This window comes from Pseudorca crassidens, chromosome 15 (assembly GCF_039906515.1).
Source record: "Pseudorca crassidens isolate mPseCra1 chromosome 15, mPseCra1.hap1, whole genome shotgun sequence".
In the NCBI taxonomy this organism is placed as follows: Eukaryota; Metazoa; Chordata; class Mammalia; order Artiodactyla; family Delphinidae; genus Pseudorca; species Pseudorca crassidens.
The window spans coordinates 70,720,769-70,747,975 of NC_090310.1; the positions used below are offsets into that span (position 1 = coordinate 70,720,769).

Sequence of the window (27,207 nt, forward strand, 5' to 3'; positions counted from 1 at the left end):
AGAAGATACAAACAGATAGAGATATACCATGTTCTTGGATTGGAAGAATCAATATTGCGAAAATGACTATACTACCCAAAGCAATCTATAGATTCAATGCAATCCCTTTGAAACTACCAATGGCATTTTTCACAGAACTAGAACAAAAAAATTTCACATTTATATGGAAACACAAAAGACCCCAAATTGCCAAAGCAATCTTGAGAAACAAAAACTGAGCTGGAGGAATCAGGCTCCTGGACAACAGACTATACTACAAAGCTACAGTAATCAAGAGAGTATGGTACTGGCACAAAAACAGAAATATAGATCAATGGAACAGGACGGAAAGCCCAGAGATAAACCCACGCACATATGGTCACTTTTTTTTTTGTGTGTGTGGTACGCGGGCCTCTCACTGTTGTGGCCCCTCCCATTGCGGAGCACAGGCTCCGGATGCACAGGCTCAGCGGCCATGGCTCACGGACCCAGACGCTCCGCGGCATGTAGGATCTTCCTGGACCGGGGCATGAACCCGTGTCCCCCGCATCAGCAGGCGGACTCCCAACCACCGCGCTACCAGGGAAGCCCTGGCACCTTATTTTTGATAAAGGAGGCAAGAATATACAATGGAGAAAAGACAGCCTCTTCAATAAGTGGTGCTGGGAAAACTGGACAGCTACATGGAAAAGAATGAAATTAGGACACTCCCTAACACCATACACAAAAATAAACTCAAAATTGTTTACAGACCTAAATGTAAGGCCAGACACTATAAAACTCTTAGAGGAAAACAGGCAGAACACTCTATGACATAAATCACAGCAAGATCCTTTTTGACCCACCTCCTAGAGAAATGGGAAAAAAACCAAAAATAAACAAACGGGTCCTAATGAAACTTAAAAGCTTTTGCACAGCAAAGGAAAACATAAAGACGACAAAAAGACAACCCTCAGAATGGGAGAAAATATTTGCAAATGAAGTAACTGAGGAAAGGATTAATCTACAAAATTTACAAGCAGCTCATGCAGCTCAATATCAAAACAACAAACAACGCAATCCAAAAATGGGCAGAAGAGTGCTTCCCTGGTGGCGCAGTGGTTGAGAGTCCGCCTGCCAATGCAGGGGACGCGGGTTCGTGCCCCGGTCCGGGAGGATCCCACATGCTGCGAAGCGGCTGGGCCCGTGAGCCATGGCCGCTGAGCCTGCGCATCCGGAGCCTGTGCTCCGCAACGGGAGAGGCCACAGCAGTGAGAGGCCTGCGTACCGCAAAAAAAAAAAAAAGACAAAAATGGGCAGAAGACCTAAACAGACACTTCTCCAAAGAAGATATACAGATTGCCAACAAACACATGAAAGGATGCTCAACATCACTAATCATTAGAGAAATGAAAATCAAAACTACAATGAGGTATCACCTCACACCAGTCAGAATGGCCATCATCAAAAAAATCTACAAACAGGGCTTCCCTGGTGGTGCAGTGGTTGAGAGTCCACCTGCCGATGCAGGGGACACGGGTTCGTGCCCCGGTCCGGGAAGATCCCACATGTCGCAGAGCGGCTGCTGCCGTGAGCCATGGCCGCTGAGCCTCACCGTCCAGAGCCTGTGCTCCACGACGGGAGAGGCCACAACAGTGAGAGGCCCGCGTACCGCAAAAAAAAAAAAAAAAAAAAAAAATCTACAAACAATAAATGCTGGAGAGGATGTGGAGAAAAGGGAACCCTCTTGCACTGTTGGTGGGAATGTAAACTGATACAGCCACTATGGAGAACATTATGGAGGTTCCTTAAAAAACTAAAAATAGAACTACCATACGATCCAGCAATCCCACTACTGGGCATATACCCTGAGAAAACCATAATTCAAAAAGAGTCACGTACCACAATGTTCATTGCAGCTCTATTTACAATAGCCAGGACATGGAAGCAACGTAAGTGTCCATCGACAGATGAAGGGATAAAGAAGATGTGGCACATATATACAATGGAATATTACTCAGGTGTAAAAAGAAATGAAATTGAGTTACTCGTAGTGAGGTGGATGGACCTAGAGTCTGTCATACAGAGTGAAGTAAGTCAGGAAGAGAAAAACATATATCGTATGCTAACACATATATATGGAATCTAAAAAAAAAAAAATGGTTCTGAAGAACCTAGGGGCAGGGCAGGAATAAAGACGCAGATGTAGAGAATGGACTTCAGGACATGGGAAGGGGGAAGGGTAAGCTGGGATGAAGTAAGAGAGTGGCATGGACATATATACACTATCAAATGTAAAACAGACAGCTAGTGGGAAGCAGCCACATAGCATAGGGAGATCAGCTCGGTGTTTTGCGACCACCTAGAGGGGTGGGATAGGGAGGTGTGAGGGAGACGCAAGTGGAAGGAGATATGGGGATATATGTATATGTATACCTGATTCACTTTGTTATAAAGCAGAAACTAACACACCATTGTAAAGCAATTATACTCCAATAAAGATGTTTAAAAAAAAATAATGTCATTTGACGCACAAAAGTTGTAAATTTTGATGAAGTCCAATGTATCTAATTTTTTCTAGTGCTGCTCCTGCCATTAGTGTCATTTCTAAGAATCCATTACCAAATTCAAGGTCATGAATATTTACCCTTATGTTTCCTTCTAATAGTTTTGGCTCTTCCAGTTAGGTCTTTGGTTCATTTTGAGTTACTTTTAGTATATGGTGTGAGGCTGGAATATAACTTCATTTTTTTGCACGTGGCTATCCAGTTATCCCAGCACCATTTGTTGAAGAGACTGTCCTTTCCCCCATTGAACGGACTTGGTATCCTTGTCAAAAATCAATTGACTACAGATAAATGGGTTTATCTCTGGACTTCCAATTCCATTCCATTGATCTATGTTATCCATCCTTATGCCAGTACCACATTGTTTTGATTATTTGATTTTTTTTTAAGGTAATTAGTGGATTTATTTAGAGAGATACACATTCCATAGACAGAATCTGGTCCATCTCAAAAGGCGAGAATGGCCCTAGGGGAAACATACTCCATAGACAGAGTGTGGGCCATCTCAGAAGGCGAGAGGCCTATTGTAGCTTTTTTAAAATTGGGAAGCATGAGTCCTTCAACTATATCTTTCTTTTTCAAGACTGTTTTGACTATTCGGAGTCCCTGGCAATTTCATATGAATTTTAGGATCAACTTTTCCATCTCTGCAAAAAAGGCTGCCTGGATTTTGGGAGAGATTTCATTGAATCTGTAGAGCACTTTGGGTAGTATTGCCATCTTTATATCAAGCCTTCCAATCCATGGATGTGGGATATCTTTCCATTCTATGACATAATTTTAAGTTACCTTAAAATGTCCTTGATAAGGTAATGCCATAACTTCCTTTAGTGGTCTGTCTACCTCTATCTAGGTAATCTACTAAGTACAGCCTGGAGTAAGTCACAAATATGAAGTTTATATTTACCATGGAGAGCCCAGTATTCATATTCCAGAGAAGGAATGTCAATTATTCAGGGTCTTGCTGTTTGCTTTTGTCTATGCAAAAGGTTAGAACTCAAGGATTTTCATTTCCTTGATTTATAGTTAATTATCATCTTCAGTTCCTAGTAGAGGAATTGACACACATGAATCTTGTATATTCCCTGATAAGAGTAAGTTGTTTAGGAGATTTCATAGAATGGTATCATGAACTCTCTTTCATAGAGTTCAAATTAAAAAAAAATTGATCGTGAAACATTAGCTACTTTGCCAAAGATTGTGCTCAAACACCCTTGGTTAGTTAGAGCTTAAAGTATCAACTATAATTGGGAGGGAGGGGAGGAAGTCTTTAAAAGTCTTTTCTCCAAAAAATTTTTGCTAAAGACTATGAGAGGACAATTGTTTGAAGTTATAAAAGTAACTTGGGCTGGACACAATCTGTTCTTTGCACTCATGTCAAAATTAGAACTGAAGACAATATAGTAGCCCAGGAAAAATAACTGTGGCTTTTTCTAAGAGTAGCAATTTCAAGGAATTTATAGATTCCTCAAAGTAAAAGTCATCTTAAAACCAGTGGACTATTAGTCTGAGGTGTAACAATTGCTTCAGTTCCCATGTTTGGTGTCAACTTTTTGAAGCTTCCATTTATACCTCCTCTCAACATTATGGGTCACATGGGACTCATGGTCCACGGTGCTCCAGTAAGATCAAAAGAGGCTTTAAGAATCAAACTGCCTATAATTATAAATCAATCAGAAAATACCATCTGGTGTTAAGATAAACTAGCAAACAAATCCTGGGAAAAAGAAATCCAATTCCATGTATTTTGTCATCTATAATGAAACCAAAGGCAATAAAAATATCTTCTGGCAGGTGCTCAGGGTCAGTGCCTTGGCAGGGAATGTTAACTAAGGCAAAGTTAGAAGGTCCAGTTTTTAACCAGATAGTTTAAGTTGAAGAGGGCAAAAAATAAGGAGGCAAGGGGAAAAAATAGACCCGGGCAAGAAATGGGGGCCAGATAAGCAGGTAAGAACCTGACGCACTGAGGTAACAAACAACAGTCCAGGGAAGGGACAGCTAGCCTGGGGGGTACGTGGGGTGGACAGCTTGCTGGCTGAGTTCACTGCCGAACATCAGAGGATGCTTTCAGCACAGTTATCAGCAAAGCTGGTCAGTATAACATCCGCAGTAGACTCACTCTCATGGCATGACTTTTGCTACAAATTCTTCTAGAACTGGAAAGCCCTTATCACATGGCAGGTGGAGAGCGCACCCTCTCCTTTGGTCCTGCCACTGCCTAATGGGGGTCCTATCTTCAGAGATCACACCATTTCCCACCCCCTAAAAGCAGTTTCCACACACTGACTAAACAACTGTACTTCTCCCTCCATGCCTCCTCAGCTCTATCTGCACTCAGTTCATCTGACCCTGTGTCAAAATTCAGGGGAAAGGCGGGAGAAAGAGGCAGTGCCCAAGGAAGTGGGATAAAGGCCATATTTTCCTTGGTGGGAATAGGACAGATGGAAATGAACTCTACAAGGAGTGAACTGGGGAAGGGGAGTGCTGGGCCCTTCCCTGTCCCAGAGAGAGACATCCTGGGCCTCTCAAACCCAGAACTCGTAATTTCTGCTCTTGTGTAATAACGGTGAATACCTGAACGTGTGATAGCCCCTTGGGTCTGAGAGGAGTTTTTTCCCAATTATCAAATCACATGCCCCAAGAGGCTGTGGGGTTTTTTATGTAGCTCTATTGGCAGTGCACTCAGAGCCACAGAGCAAGTGCTTCAAGTCATCCTGCTCCCCTCACCCCAGAAACCCCAGCAGAAGGGAGTCCAGATGGGCACTCGGGCAACACCTGCTGCAGGGCCAGCTGGGGTGAGGAAGCACCCCACCCCACTCTCAGTGTAGTTAACACTGAGCATCCCGAGTAACCTCAAACAACTGCTGTGATTTGGACCTAATGTGGTAATGGCTCTCTTGGTCCCCAACTGGGTGCTCTGAGCTCTTTCACTGCTTAGCTTTTTCTTTTCTTTCTTTCTGTAAAAGGAGCGTTCAGTTAATCTGCAGGCCTGCCACTCTGTGCCCAGGAGCTGAACTCCTGGGGCTTCTGCCCTGGACTTGGTGGGCCCACTTTACTTTCGTTCTCTGATCTCTTTGTGGTGGTCTTAGTTACAAGCTCCTGGAAACAAGCCCTGATTTGCAAGCACTGCTAGTCAAGAAAAGAGAAGTGGGGGGTTAGGGAGCAGCTACCAACTCAGCATCCCTGATTTTGAAAGAGTCCAAACCCAGATACATCCTACATGTCTGTCAACATGAGAGTGGATAAACAAATTGTGGTATTCGTACAATGGAATACTACTCAGCAATTAAAAAGAAAAATGTTCCCAATACACACAATACAGAAGAGTCTCAAAATCATGGTGAGCAAAATAAGGTAGACATGAAAGAGAATATATTATATGATTCTGTTTATGTGGAGCTCTAGAAGAAACAAGCTCTAGAAGAAACAATTTATGGTGGTAAAAACTGTAACAGAGCTTATGTTCAGATGTGAAGATTGACAAGAAGGGAGCATGACGGAACTTTTCTGGAGTGACAAAAAAGTTCTATAGATTGTTGAGGTGGTATTTACATGGGTAGAAACATTTGCCAAAACTTATTAAACTACACAGTTAAAATCTGCACATTTTGCTGTATGTAGATTATATCTCAATTTTTAAAAATAAGAAGTTCAAAAGTCTTTACTAAAACTGGCAAGAAGATAGTTTTCCATCACGTTGCACCTATGTGGCTAACATTCTGAGAAAGAGACAAGATATTCAAAGTACTCAAATATATTCCTATAGACAAAACAAAGATAAATCTCTCAAAGTAACATGAAATTTATATCAATGCATTCATTTAATTCTTAAGATTGAATTAGGTAAAGAAGTCCCTCAAATTTCTCTTATTCAACATCCAAGTTAAATATTTTAAGAATGCTTTAGAGCAGAAAGTATAGTATAGAGGATAGAAAGACAAAAATAATGTATGAAAACCATTTCCCCTGATTATAAGAGCAATATACATTTAGTACAGGAAAACTGGAAAATACAGAAGATAAGACTATAGGGGAAGAAAACTCACATAATCCAAACCAGAAGCATAACGAAGAAAATTAAAAGTCATCTGAAAAATATTCCCTACCCAAAGCTAATAAGCACTGTCAACATTTTGATACACACACACACAAATTTTAACCAAATTGGGATCATAGTGTACATATTGTTACTATTTTTTCACTTAAATTTATGTAACAAACATTTTCCATGTCATTGAGCATTCTTCGCATTTTTTGTTACTACTGAAATTAAATAGTTTCATGTGATTATTGGCCATTCTTATTTCTCTGTGAGACAGCTTGGCAATTTAAAAAATAATATTGATTCTTTTTCCTGATTATAATATAGTTACTGCTGAAATGTGGAAAATACAAAAGAGCATAAGACTACGGTGGGGGCTTCCCTGGTGGCACAGTGGTTAAGAATCCGCCTGCCAATGCAGGGGACACAGGTTCGAGCCCTGGTCCAGGAAGATACCACATGCCGCGGAGCAACTAAGCCCATGCACCACAGCTACTGAGCCTGTGCTCTAGAGCCCACAAGCCACAACTACTGAGCCCGCGCGCCACAACTACCAAAGCCTGCGCACCTAGAGCCCGTGCTCTGCAACAAGAGAAGCCACCGCAATGAGAAGCCCAGGCACCACAACAAAGGGTAACCCCTGCTCGCCACAACTAGAAAAAAGCCCGCGTGCAGCAATGAAGACCCAACACAGCCAAAAATAAATTAATTTTTTAAAAAACTACAGGTGGGAAAACTCACATAATTCAAATCAAAAAACAATTGTTACTGTTAATTTTTACTTTTCTTTGCACATACGTTTTTCTTATAGAATTGATATTCTAGGTAAGTCCGTTTTAGAGTATATCTTTTTTCACTTAGCATTATTAAAAACTACATAAGCATTTTCCCTATGTAATTAAAGTCTTTCTAAACATTTATTTTTGTTAGCTTCATTTGTTTGTAGAATTTTGTTAGCTGAATAGATGTACCAAAATTTAACAACTGCTCAGTGTCAGGCACTTGAACGTGTACATTTTTGTTTGTTTGTTTGTTTGTTTGTTTTACTTTACAATGTGGAGATAAATATCTCTATACATAAAATATTGTCTTAATCTATGATTATTTCCTTGGGATAGACTGCCAGTATTTTAATCCCTGGGTCAAAGAGTATGAACTTTTTTAAAGGCCCATATTGCCAAAATGCATTGAGAGTTATATCAATTTGCATTTCACAAGCAGTATATATGACCCTTGCTGGCATTAAATTCTTTCTCTGTCCCTCACATACACACACTCCACATTCCTTATTACTCCCTACCATACCTCCCACCATACCCCCCCCCAAAAAAAACACCTTGCTAATTTGATATGTGCAAATGGTATCTTACAACTTTAAATGCAGTTTTCACTAATGGAATGAAGTCATTTTTCACTTGGTTAAACTGCCTATAGTTCCTCTTCCATGACAAGCCTGCTGAATTCCTTGGATATCTGATGTTTTTCAGAGGTAAACAAAAAGTGTTTGCGGGCTGCTGTTTCATGACAAATAATAGAGTATTAGAAGTATTTCTCCCCTCCTTTAAAATGCCAAATATAACAGACTATTTAGTTATTTATTATAACAGTAAGAATACATATTATAAAAATATAAAAGTAAGAATAAGTCCACAGCAGCACAGGATAAACAGGAACGATGCCATCAGGAGAAGAGCAAGGAATTGTGGGCAAAAAAAAAGCCATCGGAACTGAATGATGTCAGTGCTTAACCATGTAGAGGAACCTCCAACATGAACCAAGCAAAAGAAGAAAGTTTTTAAAATGTGTGTGCCCAAGAGAAGCTTGGTGGAAAACAAACCTAAATTCAGAGATAGTAGAAGCTGGATGTGGGAGAGGAAGAGCACCAGGGATGGTCAAGAGAATAATTAAAGGTCTGTGGAACAGCTACATCCTCCATTGTTCTCAGAAAGGCTAAGCTGTGAGACCAGCTCTCTATAAAGCGCGGATCAGCAGTAGGGGACCACCCACATAAGTGCCAGGACTAAAGGATGAAGAAATAGCACCACAAATGACAAGGCACACACCCACCGAGGACTCTAGAGGGATATCCTGGCCACTCAGCAGGACCTGTACTCTGAATTTACTCCTGAAAGGACAATTCTCAGGCAAACGCAAATCAAAACCACTATGAGATCTCACTCCACACCTGTTAGAATGTCTATTATCAAAAAGACAAGAAATGACAAGTTTTGGTGAGAGTGTGGAGAAAAGGAAAACTTGTGCACTGTTGGTGGAATGTAAACTGGTGTATCCGCTATGGAAAATAGTAAGGAGGTTCCTCAAAAAAATTAAAAATAGAACTACCGTTTTGTGGTGTGCTCCAAGGACAAAGAACAAGATAAACTCAAAGGGCCAATATTGTCAGAACAAGGAGTTACAGGACTCCTACCACTCTGTCACAATGTGACCATTGCACTGTCCCAGAGCCCTCCCAAGTAGCATGCCCTGTCCCTTTCCCATCCCATATAAGAAAAGACATTTGCCCCGTTTTTCTCCTGCTCAGCACACTGAAGTATACATACTCTGCCCAGTCAGCAGATGACTTGCAGGTTCCCTGGCTATAAAAACAGACAAGCAACCCATGCTCATTGTCAACTTTCCCTGGCTACCAGGAAGTCGGCCCGCTGTTCTTGCAGCGACCCCTCCCTTTAATAAACTCTACCTTCCTTACATTCTGCCTCATGTCTGGAAATGCTTTTCCAACCCACGCTCAGACCACGACATTTTGGTGGCCCATATGGCGATATCTCTTGGGGGGATCTCCTCCCCCACCTCCTCTCCTCAATTCTTGGGACCCTCTGTAAACAGGCAGGTTGCCGGGCAAGCAACAGAGGAACTCTGGCCAGGGCCACACCCTGGTGTGTTCTGAAGACTCCACGGCTCACTTCGCCTCCGTAACTACCGCCCAGAACCAGTGAGGGTCCCTCTGACTTCCTTCTGGCTGAAGACTAGGCCGATTGGTATTGTGCAGGCACAGGTCAGGCCATAGGGCGCCTGCCGCTTGAAGACTCCCGTGAAAGGATAAGGGGGTCACAGAACAGACCAGGCTGTTAGAGCATCTGCCCCCAGCAAGACAACTTCCGTGCACCGTGGGGCACATATTGGTTCAAGAAAAACCCCTCCCCTTGACCGCCACCTTCCCGGCAGGACTACGAGGCCAACTCCTCAGCCTGTCTTCTCTGTTACTTTCACTTTTTTCTCAGTCTGGATTGATTTACAGGAGCCTAGGTGTTGCCTCTGAGCCATCCCAGGAGTGCCTTTTCACGTTTCAGGGAATCGCCAAACGGTGAGTCACCCGGTGGGTCCCAGGAATCTCTCTCTCTATTTCTTCCCCTGCCCGAGTCGCACGGTGCCTCAGTCTCACGGTTTGTGCCTCAGTCGCACGCTCAGGGGTCACCTCTCACGGTCGGACGCGATTGTTGGGACGGTCAGCCCATTTTGTGCCTTAGTTGCACGGAGAGATCACTGGGACAGAGGGGACGCCTTTCTGTCAGCTGGTGACTCTCAGTACCCCCTTTCTATGGCATATAGGCTAAGTAAGAACAGGTTCTGGTACGTCTCGGGAGCCTCCCTGAGACTCACCCCTCGATAGTATCCTCAGGAACTGGAAAAAATTTGACCCTGAAAATCTCAAAAAGAGGCTCACTTTCTTTTGTAACACAGCTTGGTCCCAGTATAAAGTGGGGGACCAAGAACAATGGCCCCTTAATGGCACACTAAATTATAACACGATCCTCCAACTTGATCTCTTCTGCCAGAAAAATAGAAAGGACTCAGAGGTTCCTTATGTCCAGACCTTTATGGCCCTTAGTCAGAATCCGGATCTCAGGGACTCATGCCGCATGTGTCTTTCTGTTGCCGCCTTATCCCCCCGACCCCCTCTGTCTCCCTCTCCAGCAGATCTCCTAGATGACCCTCTACTCGACCTTTCCTGTCCCCCACCCCATCAACCCCCTTTGCTTCAGTCCCCGCCCCCTCACCTCAACCCACAGCTCCCTGACAGGCACCCCCTTATCCAGGCGAAAGGCCCCCTCTCCCCTCCCCACACAAGATCGAGGACTGCCCAAAGCCAGGAAACAGATTCTGATACGCTTCCCTTGAGGGAAGTAGCAAATGGAGACATGGGCACTATTAGAGTCCATGTTCCCTTTCCCATGTCTGACATTTCCCAAATCCAAAACAAGTTAGGTTCCTTTAGTCAGGATCCCACCACTTCTATTAAGGAATTTCAGGCCCTCAATATAGCCTCTGACCTGACCTGGCAAGACATTCATGTAGTCCTGACCGCTTGTTGTACTCATGAAGAGAAAAACAGGATATGGGCATTAGCCCAAGCTTGGGCAGACGAGGCACAGTTCTGTTTCCAAAACCCGGATGGATGGGGACCCATTTTGGGCTGGCTAAATGACTCTCTTTGTAACTACACCCTCAATTCTAATCGGACTAGCCTGGAGTGGAATCCCTGTTCAGAGAAAATTAAATATGATGTACATGAAGGTAATTTCACTTTGTGCTGGGGAAATTCAAGGAAAAATGCGACTAAGAAATGTATTAATGAAGACCATATTCCCATAAACAGCTCGGCCCTGGGAACTAAATATGTGGGGAATCGGTATGACCACCAGACACTTACTTAGTTTAACCTCCCGGCAAGATTCTCCTCCAAAATATAACATAATTCAGCTAACATTCAGAAAGTTGTTATGCCAATCCCCCAGTCACACTGATAATCAGTCAGAGCCCGGATTCTCCCCTTTATGTGTAGATGATTATTTCCTTGGAATTTGGCCTTCCCAATATAAGCCTAGGCCATGGGACCTCAGTCTATTTCCAGAGGAAAACTCCCAAAAGGTCAGGGCCTGGCTCTGGGGACCCACAACGGGGGTATCCTTGAGGGGCACCGGATTTTCATTTCTATGCGGTAACGGGGTCTATCTGGATCTTCTCACACTTTGGAGGGGCTCCTGCCCAATTATTGCTGCGGTCCCAGAGGCGACCATTATGACTACAAAGGATTTAGCTACCTCAGGAGGCATTCCCAACCTTGGGTCCTTCCTCGAGGAGGCCTTAAGACCTGTCTGGGAGAGACAAAAACGAACCACTGATTGGGGGGGGACATGCGTATGAAACCCAATTCTTGATTGGCCCGAGATAATACACAGCATCTTCAGAGGGCTCTTCTGGTTTGCAGGCACACCCCTCTTAGAGAGGAGTGTTCTCAGTTTCACCATCACGGTCCAGGAATCTTGGAAGGCTACGGTAGCAGCCACTGAGGAACAGCAGTCAGCCCTAGGCTCTCTGGCCAAGGTGGTTTTACAAAATAGAAGGGCCCTTAATGTTGTAACAGCTGGCGGGGGGGGGGTGTCTGTGCCCTACTAAACGGAACATGCTGCTTCTATATTAATACCTCTGGCCAGGGTGAAGAAGACCTTCAGATTCTAAATAAAAACATCAAATTAATAGGAGATTTAAAAAAGAGAGCAGGAGAGGGCCCCAGCTGGCTTTCCAGCCTCCTCTCCTCTATGGGGATCCAGATATGGACATGGCTATTGCCCTTGTTGGGACCATTAATCCTGATAGCCCTTGTTTTGTTGTTTGGCCCCTGCATTATTTTTTTTATTTATTTTATTTATTTATTTATTTAGGCTGTGTTGGGTCTTCATTGGTGTGCACAGGCTTTCTCTAGTTGTGGTGAGCAGAGGCTACTCTTCGCTGCGGTGTGCGGGCCTCTCATTGTCGTGGCTTCTCTTGTTGCGGAGCACGGGCTCTAAGCATGCAGGCTTCAGTAGTTGTGGCACGTGGGCTCAGTAGTTGTGGCTCGTGGGCTCTAGAGCACAGGCTCAGTAGTTGTGGCGCACGGGCTTAGTTTTTCCGTGGCATGTGGGACCTTCCCAGGCCAGGGCTCGAACCCGTGCCCCTTGCATTGGCAGGCAGATTCTTAATCACTGCACCACCAGGGAAGCCCGGCCCCTACATTATTAACACATTATCTAAGTTCATCTCCTGACAGGTTCAAAGGATTCAATTCCAGATGGTGCTACAACAAGGGTACCAGCCATTTGGCAGATGGACTACATTGGAACAAGCCGTCTTATCATTCCATGAGCTCTCATCTCCCTCCATAAATATACCCTGACAGAGAGCAGGCATCAGGAACCCAGGACCCCTACGACGCTCCCACCCAGAAGGAAGTAGCCAGAGAGATCATCGCCCCTTCTCCTTACAAAAAGGGTTCCCAAACGCCTGAGAAGGAGCTAGACAGGTAGGTAGACGTGAGCAGGGTATCCAATAGGGCCAAAGAATTGGCCCTGTAAATAAAGAGAGGGGGGAATGAGGTGTGCTCCATGGACAAAGAACAAGATAAACTCAAAGGGCCAATACTGTCAGAACAAAGAGTTACAGGACGCCTATCGCTCTGTCACAATGTAACCATTGCACAGTCCCAGAGCCCTCCCAAGTAGCATGCCCTGTCCCTTTCCCATCCCATATAAGAAAAGACATTTGCCCCGTTTTTCTCCCGCTCAGCACACTGAAAGTATACATACTCTGCTCAGTCAGCAGATGACTTGCAGGTTCCCTGGCTATAAAAACAGACAAGCAACCCATGCTCATTGTCGACTTTCCCTGGCTACCAGGAAGTCAGCCCGCTGTTCTTGCAGTGACCCTTTTCTTTAATAAAACGCTATCTTCCTTACATTCTGCCTCGTGTCTGGAAATTCTTTTCCGACCGCGCTCAGACCATGACACATATGATCCAGCAATTACACCTCTGGGTACTTATCCCAAGAAAACGGAAACATAACTCAAAAAGATATATGCACCCCATACATAGGACACTTAGGAAACCACCTAAGTGTCCATCGATGGATGAATGGATAAAGAAAATGTGGTATCTTTATATAATGGAATATTATCCAGCCATAAAAAAGAATGAAATCTTGCCATTTGTGACCACATGGATGGACCTTAAAGGCATTATGCTAAGTGAAATAAATCAAAGAAAGACAAATACCGTTTGATCTCACTTAAATGCAGAATCTAAAACAACAATAAGAACACCAAGCTCATAGATACAGAGGACAGATTGGTGGTTGCCAGAGGCAAGGGGTGGGGGGTGGTTGGTGAAACTGGTGAAGGGGGTCAAAAAGTACAGATTTCCAGCTACAGAATAAACAAATCATGGGTGTACTTATTTACTTATAAAATAGATAAGTACATCGTGGTGACTATGTTAATAACTGCACATTTGAAATTTGCTAAGAGAGTAGATCTTAAAAGCCCTAATCACAAGAAAAAAACAACTTTTGTAACTATATATGATGATGGATATTAACTAGGCTTATTGTGGTGCTCATTTCACAATGTACACACATATCAAATCATTATACTGCACACGTGAAACTCCTGAAACATAATGTTATATGTCAATTATATCTCAAAAAAATTAAAATATCAGTTGCCTAGGCCCTACCTTAATCCAATTAAACTAGCATTTATAGAGGGAATGAGGAGCTAGGCATTTGTATTTAAATGCTCTCCAGATAATTTAATGCACCCTTAGGACTGAAAACCTCTGACCTGGATCCTTATTTAGAAATGTGAACAGAAAACTAACTAAGGGGACTTCCCTGGTGGTGCAGTGGTTAAGAATCCACCTGCCAATGCAGGGGACACGAGTTCAAGCCCTGGTCCGGGAAGATCCCACATGCCTCGGAGCAACTAAGCCCATGCGCCACAACTACTGAGTCTGCGCTCTAGAGCCCGCGAGCCACAACTACTGAGCCCGTGCGCCACAACTACTGAAGCCTGTGTGCCTAGAGCCCATGCTCTGCAACAAGAGAAGCCACCACGATGAGAAGCCCGCGCTCCGCAACAAAGAGTAGCCCTCCGCACCGCAACTAGAGAAAGCCCGTGTGCAGCAACAAAGACCTAAGGCAGCCAAAAATAAATAAATAAATTTACAAAAAAAAAAAAAGAAAGAAAACTAACTAAGAATAAAACACTAAGAAAAACAATAGATTGAAAGGAGGCACCAAACTGAATAGAGGAACCAAGCCCAGAGGAAACAGGGTTAACAAAGGAAACAAAATAATTTTAGTGTTCCCTGAAAGATCTATGAAGATACCATTTCAAAGATAAGATACTAAGGCGGGGAAAAGCACTACTATAAGTTACCAGTGGAGAATAAGGAAACAAAACTACAAAAAAAAATCATTTTTTAAATCCCTCAACAGCAAATCCCTGTATAGAAAAATAAGCATGATCAAAGATGGAAGGAGTGATCTGGAAGGCTGAACTGATAAATTCTCCCAAACCGAGGGATAAGAAATATGGGGTGGGGGGATAAATCTAGATGATCCAATGTATATCTAATATACATCTAGTTTTTTCAAAGGGAGAGGATAGAGGGGAAAGAAATATCAAAGAAAGAGCAGGAGCAAATTTCTCTAAGTTGAAAAAGGACCTGAGTGCGAGGTTGAAAGGGTCTGCCAATGGTTTATAACAACACTGAAAAAAGAAACACCTAAATACAACTTGGTGAAATTTTTAAACTGCAAAAATAAAGAGACCCTGACAATCTAAGGTGGGGAAGGATGGCGGGGGTACGAACCATAACAAAAGGAAAAGTGGATTTGCATCAGACTTCTCATCTATAACACCAGATGCTAAAACACAAATGAAACAATTTCTACAAACTTTTGAAGGAAAAAAGTCATTTTAAACTTAGAACCCTAGATCCCCCTAAAACCATCATTTAAGTATGAAGGCAAAATGAAGATATTTGGGGGTGTGCAAGAGCTCCATGAAGTTCACCACCCATGCATTTTGGAAGGGAAAGAAGTATAAGAGACATACTTAAAGTATAAGCTTATAAAGTATAAGCCTTATACTCAAAGTTGTACCTTAGCAAAATGTAATTTAAATTTAAGAAATAAAAGTCAAATTGAGATACAAGAAGCAGTGTCGATCAAAGAAATAAGTAAAACTTATAGTTAAATCTCAACAATTATTGCTCAAATATAATGTGAAGTGCAATGCAACTACTAATAAGAATTCTTGAAAGAGCACAGGTATAATATAGAAAATTAATCAGAAACTTTGAAAAAAAATCTGGGAACCAAAGGAGTAGGAAAAAAGAAGCAGACATAGGTTAAAGTCTTTTCTTATTTGTGGAGGAAACATAAATGCTACTTAATTTTGATGCCTACAGAGAAAGTTGGGCTCAAATAAAAGGATAACCTGGCTCCAGGAACTGGACGGATGGTGCCAAACGTAGGTGAGAGGGTTCAAAATCACGTTAGCGAGTCCAAGGCCATGTCATGCAGCCTTGCAGACCAAACTGGCGATTTAAAAATTTTATCCTAAGTGCAATGGGAAGCCATTTAAGAGTTTTAAGCAGGGGAGTAAATCCACACTTGATTTATGTTTCCAAAAAGATCACTCTGGTTAAAGTATAGAATGCATGGGAGAGAGGAAGCCGAAAAGGAAGGCAGAAGGCCACCGCAGAAGTCCCAGACGGTGATGACAGCGACCTGCATTAGGGCGCTGGCAATGGAGGTGGGCTTTCTGTGTGTTGGAGGTGGGATCTGCAGGCCTTTTGGTGGAGTGGGCATGAGGGACAGAGTGGTTAAGCATGACTCCCAGGTTTCTGACTTTACCACCAAGTCTGCGAAGGTACTATTTTACCAAGATGGGGAAGACCAGAGATCAGCAAGTTGTCAAAGAAACACTAAATACCCTTTCAGTGATTTTGCTCTGGATCCTGTGGTAATACTGCAGACACTAGGGGCAATCACAGTTCTCTTCTCATCCTCCCTGCCAAGTAACAGTTTTCCTCAAGCACCTATTTTATGCATATTAAACACTGTGGAGGCAATGCCGCAGAGATCCATTAGACACATTTAGGCGCCTCTAACGAGGTCACCTCTAAATGATGGCCAAGCATCAACTCTAGAAACTTAGGCCCATTACATGCAGTAAAACTGGGCAAATAAGGAACCTAATAAAATGTACAGTGTCTCGTGACTAACTTCTCACTAACGTTCCCTAAAGATGATTATTTTGATCAGCTAGAGATTGGTACAAGTAATAACACCCACGATTCAGTGCCTCACCAAAGATACGTCACAACTCTTTAGGTATCCCGTGTGTGTGTGCGCGCACGTGTGCGCACACATATGCATGTGTTCACACGCCAATGATTTTCTATACCCTGGAAGTGAGATATTTCCCCTAACCTGCATCGGTCCAGCTGTAACAGAGCTTCGGAAAGTCCATAATATGGAGCTCCAGGTATCCACTAACTATGCAGTTGAATGACTTCCTATAAAGGCAAGGTTGCCCACCACTAAGGGCAAAGGCAAGTACATCTCCTGGGGAGGCAGTGAATGAATATTAATATAACTCATCTATGGTCACTGTGAGTCAAAGACACACAAGAGGAATCGCGTTCTCCAGTCTCCAACCTAGACGCTGTTCAGAACATAGCTTCTCTTAGGAACAGTACATGGAAAGTCATTGAAAAGTCTTGGGTGGGAAAAGGGTGAGGAGAGAGGTAAAGGGACAAATTTTGTTCTCTATACTCGTGTATTTTTTGGCTGTTACAAATTTGTGAATTACTTATGCAAATCTAAAAAGAAAAAAAAGGAAAGGTTATTACATGAAAACCTCCATTTCTCAAACCTCTGTAATAGAAGAAAGTTTCCCCAAAGTAACAAGAAAATTGTACTTGCTTCATAATGTTACAATTACCGAATAAGGAATGCCCTGGTGGCACAGTGGTTAAGAATCTGCCTGCCAATGCAGGGGAAACGGATTCGATCCCTGGTCTGGGAAGATCCCACATGCCACAGAGCAACTAAGCCCAGGAGCCACAACTACTGAGCCCACGTGTCACAACTACTGAAGCCCGCGCATCGCAACAAAGAGTAGCCCCCGCTCGCCTCAACTAGAGAAAGCCAGTGTGCAGCAATGAAGACCCAACGCAGCCAAAAATTAAAAAAAAAAAAGCAATGCTTATTACATAGTTACTTCAAAAAGAACACAGCTGTACATCAAATAAATGAATTCATAAACATCTACCTGGTACTTTACAAGGTACCAAACATCATGCCATGCTAGACTCTCTTCTCTCAGACCACTCATTTTCCCTTCCTGACCTCTGCTCCAATTGTTTCGAATTCCACCTTCCATGCCAACAATCCCCAAAGCCAGTTTTCCCTCAACTACAGAGCCAGCTGTCCATCAGATATCTGCTCTCAGATGGCCCACTACCTCCCGTGTTCAACATGGGAGGTTGAAAACACTGCAGGTATCTAAATCCAAAAGATCCATCACGTGTCACCACAACAAACTTGGCAGGTTCTTCACAAACTTAGATACCATTCTTTAGGGATTAGACTCCATCTCCATTAACCTGAATCAATCTCAATCCTGGAAATCAGTCAGTCCATTCAAACAGTTGTGTCTCATTTCAGGAGGTGGTGGTATAGACAGGAGTAAATGCCCACTTCTTAGGTCTCTGTATGATGTGAGTAATCCTGCATTTAATAAGGGGCATTTTCAGTCCATTGGCCTGGTCTCAAAGTTATTCACATGATGGCATCATGGAGCATTCTTACTTATAGCTGATTGTAAACACTTTCAGGGAAGAATCAGGAGTAAAACACAACTGTCTTCCTCTCTTGACAGAGCACTATAAACAGAGATCTGGGAGGGCTGACTTTAGTAAGAATTCTTATTTTTCATTGACTTTTGTCAGTTTTCACAAGATCCCACCTGCAGCTTCCAGAACAAGTGGGGTGCCCCAGCCATCCCTTCATAGTCACCAGAAACTGTAGGGGAGAAAAAATATCTTTTTCCTCTACCATTCTAAGTTCCCAGCTGGGTCTCCGGGCTCCCTGTCCCGCGGCACAGGGCGGTGGTGGGGCCGGGAGGCATCCACTGAGGAGATGAGTGCCTGGGACCCTCCAGCTCCAATCCAGACCCGAAGCCGGACAAATACTCCTGAGTGCATAACCAAGAATTATTTTCAATCATCACCAGGCTACTGGTGAGTGATAATTTAGTTTCAATTGTGTTGTTTAATGTAACTGTGCTTCCAATTTCAAGTTCGTGAATGACTCCAAAGTCACAGTCAAGCAGAGAAGAGATAAAGGAGCTCCTTGTCTTATTCCAAATTTGAATTTAAAGGTCTGGTTACATCATTGCACAGATACAGATCAGTGTCTCCCTCAGTACATCTCATTTATTCATAAAGAAAGCATCTGTCTTCCTTTGGAATAACATATCATGGATGTATTGGATATATCTACAAAATATTCCAAAATCTGCATTTTTCTTTTCAGCTGTTTTAACAATGTCAATTAGTGCTGTCACATTTTTGATACAATCCAAGCTGATGAAAGCTTTTTGCCCCTTAGATTACAAATGCCATGGGGAAATGACCCCATCTTACTTGTTCACTGCTATTATCCTAGTGTCTAGCAGTAGCTGACAAACAGTAGGTGGTCAATAAAAGTCTGTTGAATAAATAAATTTAATTATGTAAGTATTCACCTTTATCTTAGGCCTAATTTTAGCAAAAAGACACCTATAGACTAAAAATTAGTAAAAAGAAGTCCAAACACATTTTGAGGCACAGGCAACACTGGAATACATAAGAAGGTTTCAAGATGACCAGTTTGAAAGGAAAGCACTCCTATGTTTGACAAAGTTCTGTTCTGGTTGTTGGAAAATCTGCTAAATCTGTGGTCACAATTTTGAATGTTATTAAGCTACTAAAATTCTACAGCCTTCCTTTAGAAAGACTGTTAAGTCTAAAAAGAAGTAAAGGATAAATAGCAGCTTGCTTTGTTGAATGCTGATTACATACCAGATACTGTGCTTGGCACCTCACACACTTATTTCATTTAATCCTCACCAATACCCTATAAAACAGGTTCTCATTACCTCCCTGTTATTGATGAGGAATCAGACACAGAGAGGCCAAGGGACCTGTCTTATGTCACACAGTGGCAAGGCAGGAATTTCAACCCAGACTATGGCTTTTAACCACTTGGCTACCTTGGCAGAGGCAATGTTACACTGATCATAAAATTACCAGGGCAGCTATGAGGTCCAAATGAGCACATGGAAAAGAGATTACAGGCACTCAGTAAATACTACTTACCATCTCCCTTCCTGGTTCTCCTCTCCCACTTTGTGAGTCTAGGGGCCTCCCATCCTGGCTCCTTAGGCAATGCTCCCTAAGTTGTAATTTGGGAAGACAAGCAGTGACTCGATAATTTGTTTCCTCCCTGCCTACAGATTTGGGGAGCTTTTGGAGATTTTAAACAATTTGTGGTATTGTTTGATGCAGGCCACTGAAAAGGAAGTAGACATGTTACAAATAATTGGGGAAGTTAAATACACCACCTCGGGTCACACAGTAAGTGGTAGAACTGAGATTTGAACCCAGGCTTCTTTTCCCCCATGTAGTGCTCCTTCTATTACTGAAAGGGGAGTCACGTAACCTCAAGGTGGGCTACCCACATGAAAAAGGGAAGAGAAAAGAATTTACATAAAACTTTAAGAATGTGTGGAAGTCGATGAGAAATGCTGCCAGAGAAAAGCAAATCCAGAATAATACAATTCATTTTGCAGAAGGAGGGTTACAGAAGTGTCCGTAAATTGGTACTGTACTAGAGCAAGTTAGTACAGATTTGGAAAAGATGGCTGGATCAGTTTTTAAAATATCCTCTCTTCTAACCAAAGATGCAATAATTATGATAAAAAATGACTACATTTGTCTTTGGTACTAATTTAGCAAGCACAGAGCATGAGCATTGTATGAAAGCAGTGGTTATGTGAAAACAATAAAAGACAGATTAAGAAATATATCTTCTAAACCTACAACGATTTTTATATGGGCCATTAACTAAAGCATGAATCTAAAAAAAAAGACATTTTTGAGCAATAAGGAAAATTTTAGTGTACAGATTAGTAGGTGATATTAAAGAACTTATTGATATTTTTAGCTACGTTAATGGCACTATAGTTATAGGTTTTTTAAAGTACTATTATTCAATCATTGTTAATGCATTCAAGTCACTACTTTTCAACTTGGATTGAATATGGGCATTATTGCTTAATTTTCACTGAAAATAAAGCAGTCTAATTATTGTCAGTATCAAAGCTTTATTTTTGTTGCTACTGTCTTTCTCCTGTGGTTGGGATTTCCTAATTTAATGTCTAGTCACAGGACTCAACTTTTAGGACATGTTTGAAAGACACTGTCTTTAGTACTTAGGAGTCAAAATTATCTAAACACATTAATCAACAGTGGTTGAAGTGATCAACTCATTGAGACTAATAATACTTTCTTTTTTCAATCAGAGTTAGGCAAATTGTGTTTTATCTATTTGGAATGAAAACTTACTTATATTACATTTACTTAATTAAACTGTGGACATACCATAAAAGCTTCAATTATGCACTGAAATAGGTTCAGAATGTTTAGTAAATGACAAGTTGGAGATTAACATTGATTTATCCAGAAAAGCCAGAAGTCCACCACTTGGTGCTGGCAGTGTTCTCTGTTTCTTGACCTGGGTGCTCATTATATAGGCCTATTCAGTTTGTGAAAATTCACCAGCCTCTACACTTATGTTCATTTTTATGTATATTATACTTCAATTTAAAACGTTTTACAAAATTTCTCTGTTATGTTACATACTGAAGTATTACAGATGAAATGACAGGCTATCTGGAATTTGCTTTAAAAGACTAGAAGATGGGGCGGGGGGGAAGACCATGTATGCTAGTGGGTGGGGAAGCGGATGAAGAGGGGTGAGAAATAAATGAAGAAACATGATTAGAAAGATGCTGACATTGTTGAGATTATATGATGGGTGCATGGAGGTTCATAATACATATTTGAAAATTACTATAATAAAAGAATTGTTAAAGGGAAGGCATAATTGCTGCTGCACCTGTGCTTGCATGTGAGCTGCTGAAAGAACAAAGAGACATCTGACTGATCTTGGAAAACCATTACAGAAAGGGAGGAAATTAATGGGTGAACTACAGCAGCAACTACAGGTCGCTCCGTACCTGTCTCCCACAGGCTCAAATGACAAACTCAGGGCTAAGGGGCTTTAAGAACCCAGAGAGAGAGGGTTTTTTGATATTCAGTGAGCTGCATACCTTCCATGGTGGTGGCCACACCTACTATTTTCAAAAAAGGATAAGGGGGGAGGGATAAATTGGGAATTTGGGATTAACAGATTCACACTACTATATATAAAACAGATAAACAACAAGAACTTATTGTACATCACAGGGAACTATATACACACACACACACACACACACACACACACACACACATAACAGAATCACTTTGCTATACACCTGAAACATTGTACATCACCTATGTTCCAATCAAAAAATAAATAATAAAATTAAATCAAAATTCCTTCCGTTTCCATTGGGGGAAAAAAAAAAAAGGAAAAGGTGACCAGGTCACAATAAGCTCTACAAAATAAGTAAGTGTCGATATTTTTTCTCTCTACATTTTGACATAATAATCATTCCTTGAACTGACCAAAAAAGTCTTGGCCACAGTGTTACCTGCCTTGTACAAAGGGCAAAAGAAAAGTACCTGTCCCCTGAGCTAAGAGAGAGAAACCTTGGAGAAAGGGGGGGTCAGGTGCTCATGACCTCCCTGCCTTGTGTTCTACAGACTCACTTGCTAAATCTGTTACTGAAAGGCTGCCAGCTACATGAGGATATTTCAGCTTAGGAATGTAATTTCAACAATGCATCCATTTTCTCCAAATTCCAATAGAGTAAAAAAATTTGGATGCTCCATAATATTTCTTATAAAAGAATTTTATCAGGAACACTGTATCTTATAACCAATGTTTAAAAAACTAAATATCCATTCAGTTTCTCTTCTGGTAACTTTCTGGTATATGAAGGTATACCATAACAATGAAAAAATTTTTAAAGTGCTCAGTTTACATGAGCACTTTTATCAAATGTCCAGATGACAAGAAACTTGAAAAGATACCAAGTATGTTGGATAACGGCTAGTCAGGCTGGAATAAAGGGTCCAACAAACATGCACAGAGAGGTACATACCACTTGGAAGCTGGCGAAATAGCATCACTCTTGTTTTCTTCATTTACTTAGTGAGGTAGGAGATGAACCTCTGAGTATTTGGGGTCAAGTAATCTGTATCAGAGAGTATCTTCTGGGGGCTCTGATGGGCACAGCACAGCTATCCAAACACTGAAGGATTTTTTCTCATGAACAACTCTTTCCCAAAACTGGGCCTTTCTACTCAAAGTATGACCTGATAGACCTGCAGCATCAGCATCATCTGGCAACTTGTTAGAAAGACGGAATCTCAGAGTGCACCCAGACCTACTGAATCAGAATCTGCATTTTAACCAAACCCCCAGGTAATTTGTATGCACATCACAGTTTGAAAGAAGCATGGGATTAGGGGATTACTGTCAATGTGGAGGGAGGTTTCCAGAGCTCTTCCATGGGCCTCCCCTCTTCCTCACTTTTACTAATGACTCACGTGAAGATACTGAAGAGGCTTCATCAAATCCCAAGTGACACTAATCTAGAAGGAAACACTCAATTGCACAAGCACCTCCTGGAGCAGGCCAGGCTTGATAGCAGATCACGTGAAAAGATGTAAGCAACCAGCAATTTGCTAAAGAAAAAAAAGTAGTGCACACTTGACTGTATTACTGCAAATCAGACCACTTCTGGAGAACAGGCTGCAGATCTGGCCACATATTCTAAGTGTGACTGAGAGCAAACCGTGGTCAAAGACAATGGTGAGAACCCAACTGGGAGGGAAAGGGATCCGGAGAGTGTTCCATGAGGAATGGCTGACCTAGAGGACATTAAACCCAAAGAGGAGGCGACTAAGTGGGGACATCATGGTTGTATTCACACATTTAAAGGACCGTCCCAAGACATTTCATTCTGCAAATGTGTTTTTGAGACTCTGCTATGTGCCAGGCACTATGCCAGGAGCTAAGGACAGAGCGAAAACCAGAACTGCTCTCTGATTTTCTAAAGCTTCCCGACTAGAGGAAGAAACTTGTCTGTTGTTCCAGAAAGCAGAACTGTGGCAGACGGAAGGCAAGTGGAAGGGCAAGGGCACCATACAAGGAAGCCCCTCTGGCCAGGGGGCTCCACCTTCATAAAGAGGGCACAGATGAAAGTGGCCTGGCCCCCCTGGGCTGAGCAGAATGGGTTAGGGAGGGGATGCATGCTTCCCGGGGAGTAGCCCAGGGGACTCCCGGGCCAATGCTATATTCCAGGGATGCAGGATAACCGGGGCCAATATCATTAATCAAACACAAAATTTGTTCAGAATTACACTATATTCAATTTAGCCAAGAACAAATTTTTTTAAACTTAATCACAACTTAGGGTTTCAGCTAAATTTTATATGTAAATGTAAATGGTGTCTAATTTCTCTTTTAGCAGTAGTTTTTTAAACCTAGGATTTAATAAAAATCCGTATTAACATTTTAAGCAACAACTCTGCTTAATGACTCATTTTAACTGTAATCTTACTTCTCTCAGTGACCCTTAGAACTACTCTATTTAATGTCCCTTGATATACCTTCAGAGTTGCTCATCCCACTTCTGAGAAATTATCCTAAAAAAATAACAATTCCTTTCCCTCTGCCACAAAGAACAAAAGAGGGAGGGGATGGGGAAACTAGATGCATGGAGATTCAAATGAACAACGTTTATAAAGAAAAACAGTAAATAAACCACTTAAATGTTCAATAAAACCGCCAATCTTTTTATGGCATGAAGCAGGGGAAATAAACAACATCTAACAAGTAGGAGAATGTTTAAGGTGAATTGAAAAACTATTTTAAATAATCATGAAGGTTATATAGCAACATGGAAATATACACCTAATGACAAGAAAACAACATAAACTTGCACAATTCTAGCCATGTAAAATCTATGCATGCATGTAATGAAAACTAGAAAAAAAAAGAAAAATTTAAAGTTTATTTTCTAGGTTGTGAGAATTTTTCTTTTTTAAATTTAAAATTTCAATTTCACTGTTGACCGTTCAATAAATAATTTTACAATGAATGTATCAGGAATCAAAATAATTTTAACTTATAAGTGTAATAATTTGTGTATCAGCAAGAAATGAAATCACAAAGGTGACACACAGTTGGAGCTTAATGTTCAATTGGTTCTTTGTCTTTTATAAAGCTATTTTTCATAAACAACTAAAAGTAAAAGAAAATGAGATTCATGTTATGAACAGTGCTTAACATTCGTGGAAAGTAAAAAGGACTTTGTACAGCAGCTGCGCATGAACTTTGGGTAAAAGCAAAACTAAATTTCTGGATTCTATTTTGCTTTTCACCTTATTTGATCTCAGTTAACATCGTTCATGCCAAGTTGAATTTTTTTCCTCCTCTTTCCCCTTCTCTTCAAGTTCACAGATGTGAAGGAAAAAAAAAAAAATACACAGCAGCTCTTTTACAGTTCCCCCCGGCTCTCCCAGCAATGCCATGAACGGTGGCTTTCTGGAATGGGCTCAGAGAAAGTCAGATGTGAGAGCTATCTGGCTACCATCTGTCACCACGGGGATCACCAGGACTGAACTGACTTAGGGACAAGAGATTTGGGTTCAAGTTGTCCACATCTATAACATATAAATACTTCTACTTACCCCGCAAGGTGATTGGATCAGGAGAAAGTACCTAACACGTGGCTATGGTAAGAAATGCTTACCTTATCCTTTTTTCCCACCTTGCACTACACACACACACACACACACACACACGCACACACACGCACACACGCACACACAAGTTCTGTCCATCGTGAAGTCACGTGGTCCTTCTGTCTAGTATCTTTCTATTGCTCTCCAGGTGCACTCTCCACCCTTCCCTACCTTGCTCCTGCCCCCGCAGACTGATCTCTATGGATCCCATCAACAAGCCTCTGTGCCCTAGACTTCTAATTGAGTTTGTCCAATGCTGAGTCCCAGAAAGAGGTCAGGGAAGGAAACAGGGGGGTGGGGGCACAGGGCGAGGAAAGGGTGAGGTTAGGAATTCGAATATTCTACTTCTGCCGGCTGTATCCCTCAACCAGAAGTCACTGCTCCTCTCAAGGTGACCTCTTCTAAACGACAATCTCTTCTGGCTTCTGATGGCCCCTCCATCCACTTGTCTCACTGCAGCTAGGGGTGGTATTAGTTCCACCATTACCACAACTCTGGGTTCCTGCTCTGTCCCTTGAGATTTCCTCTACATCCTATCCACACCTCTTTTTTTCTTTTTTTCTTTTATTATTTTTTTAACATCTTCATTGGAGTATAATTGCTTTACAATGGTATGTTAGTCTCTGCTTTATAACAAAGTGAATCAGTTATACATATACATATGTTCCCATCTCTCTTCCCTCTTGTGTCAAAAATATGGAACGCTTCACGAATTTGCGTGTCATCCTTGCGCAGGGGCCACGCTAATCTTCTCTGTATCGTTCCAATTTTAGTATATGTGCTGCCGAAGCGAGCACCTATCCACACCTCTTTAACTCTCCCATCATTTCCCTAAATTGAGAATACCAGCTTTTCCTGTCGGGACTCTGACTAATAAAGTCCTATCGACAGCATTCCATCTACAGCATTTACATCTTGAATCACAGGGAGAATGGGCAGTTCCAGAGTTCATCTCAGGCTGAGAGGCACACACAGGCAGGACCTGATGATTCTAAGATACCTGACTGGCAGGACTAGCCTGTGCTCCCCCACTAGGCCTGAAGTAGTCCTACAACTGAGCCCCTCTCCTCAGACCACAGGGGAATTAACATCAGTTCCTAAACCCTTGGGGCCCTGTGAACTGGGGGTGACATTCTGGGCAGACCTAGATTTTAATTCCTCAGTCCAGGCTCACTTAAAGAGTTCCAGTTTTCATAATTAAAAAACAGTCATGTACCACAATGTTCATTGCAGCTCGATTTACAATAGCCAGGACATGAAGCAACCTAAGTGTCCATCGACAGATGAATGGATAAAGAAAATGTGGCACATGTATACAATGGAATATTACTCAGCCATAAAAAGAAACATAATTGAGTTATTTGTAGTGAAGTGGATGGACCTAGAGACTGTCATACAGAGTGAAGTAAGTCAGAAAGAGAAAAACAAATACCGCATGCTAACATATATGGAATCTAAAAAAAAAATGGTTCTGAAGAACCTAGGGGCAGGACAGGAATAAAGATGCAGACACAGAGAATGGACTTGGGGAGGGAGAAGGGTAAGCTGGGATGAAGTGAGAGAGTGGCACTGACATATATACACAACCAAATGTAAAATAGGTAGCTAGCAGGAAGCAGCCGCGTAGCACAGGGAGATCAGCTCAGCGCTTTGTGACCACCTAGAGGGGTGGGATAAGGAGGGTGGGAGGGAGATGCAAGAGGGAGGAGATATGGGGAAAAAAAATAAAAAGAAAAGTAAATAAAATAAAGAGTTCCAGTTTTACCCCCAGTTTAAAATGGTCTCCAACTCACCAATTTCTTAGGGACTGGGGGAGGGGAAAGAGC

The 27,207-nt window shown here is 42.0% G+C and overlaps 1 protein-coding gene and 1 non-coding gene across 14 annotated transcripts in view; both read right to left on the minus strand.

Annotated features, from left to right (window-relative positions):
- The window catches only part of ZHX3 (zinc fingers and homeoboxes 3), a 145,999-nt gene that overhangs the window by 80,162 nt on the left and 38,630 nt on the right, over positions 1-27,207 (minus strand). The gene's annotated exons all lie outside the window — the stretch shown is intronic.
- On the minus strand, positions 26,072-26,178 carry LOC137208263 (U6 spliceosomal RNA). Its single transcript, XR_010935578.1, has one exon. It is a non-coding gene; the product is annotated as a U6 spliceosomal RNA (small nuclear RNA).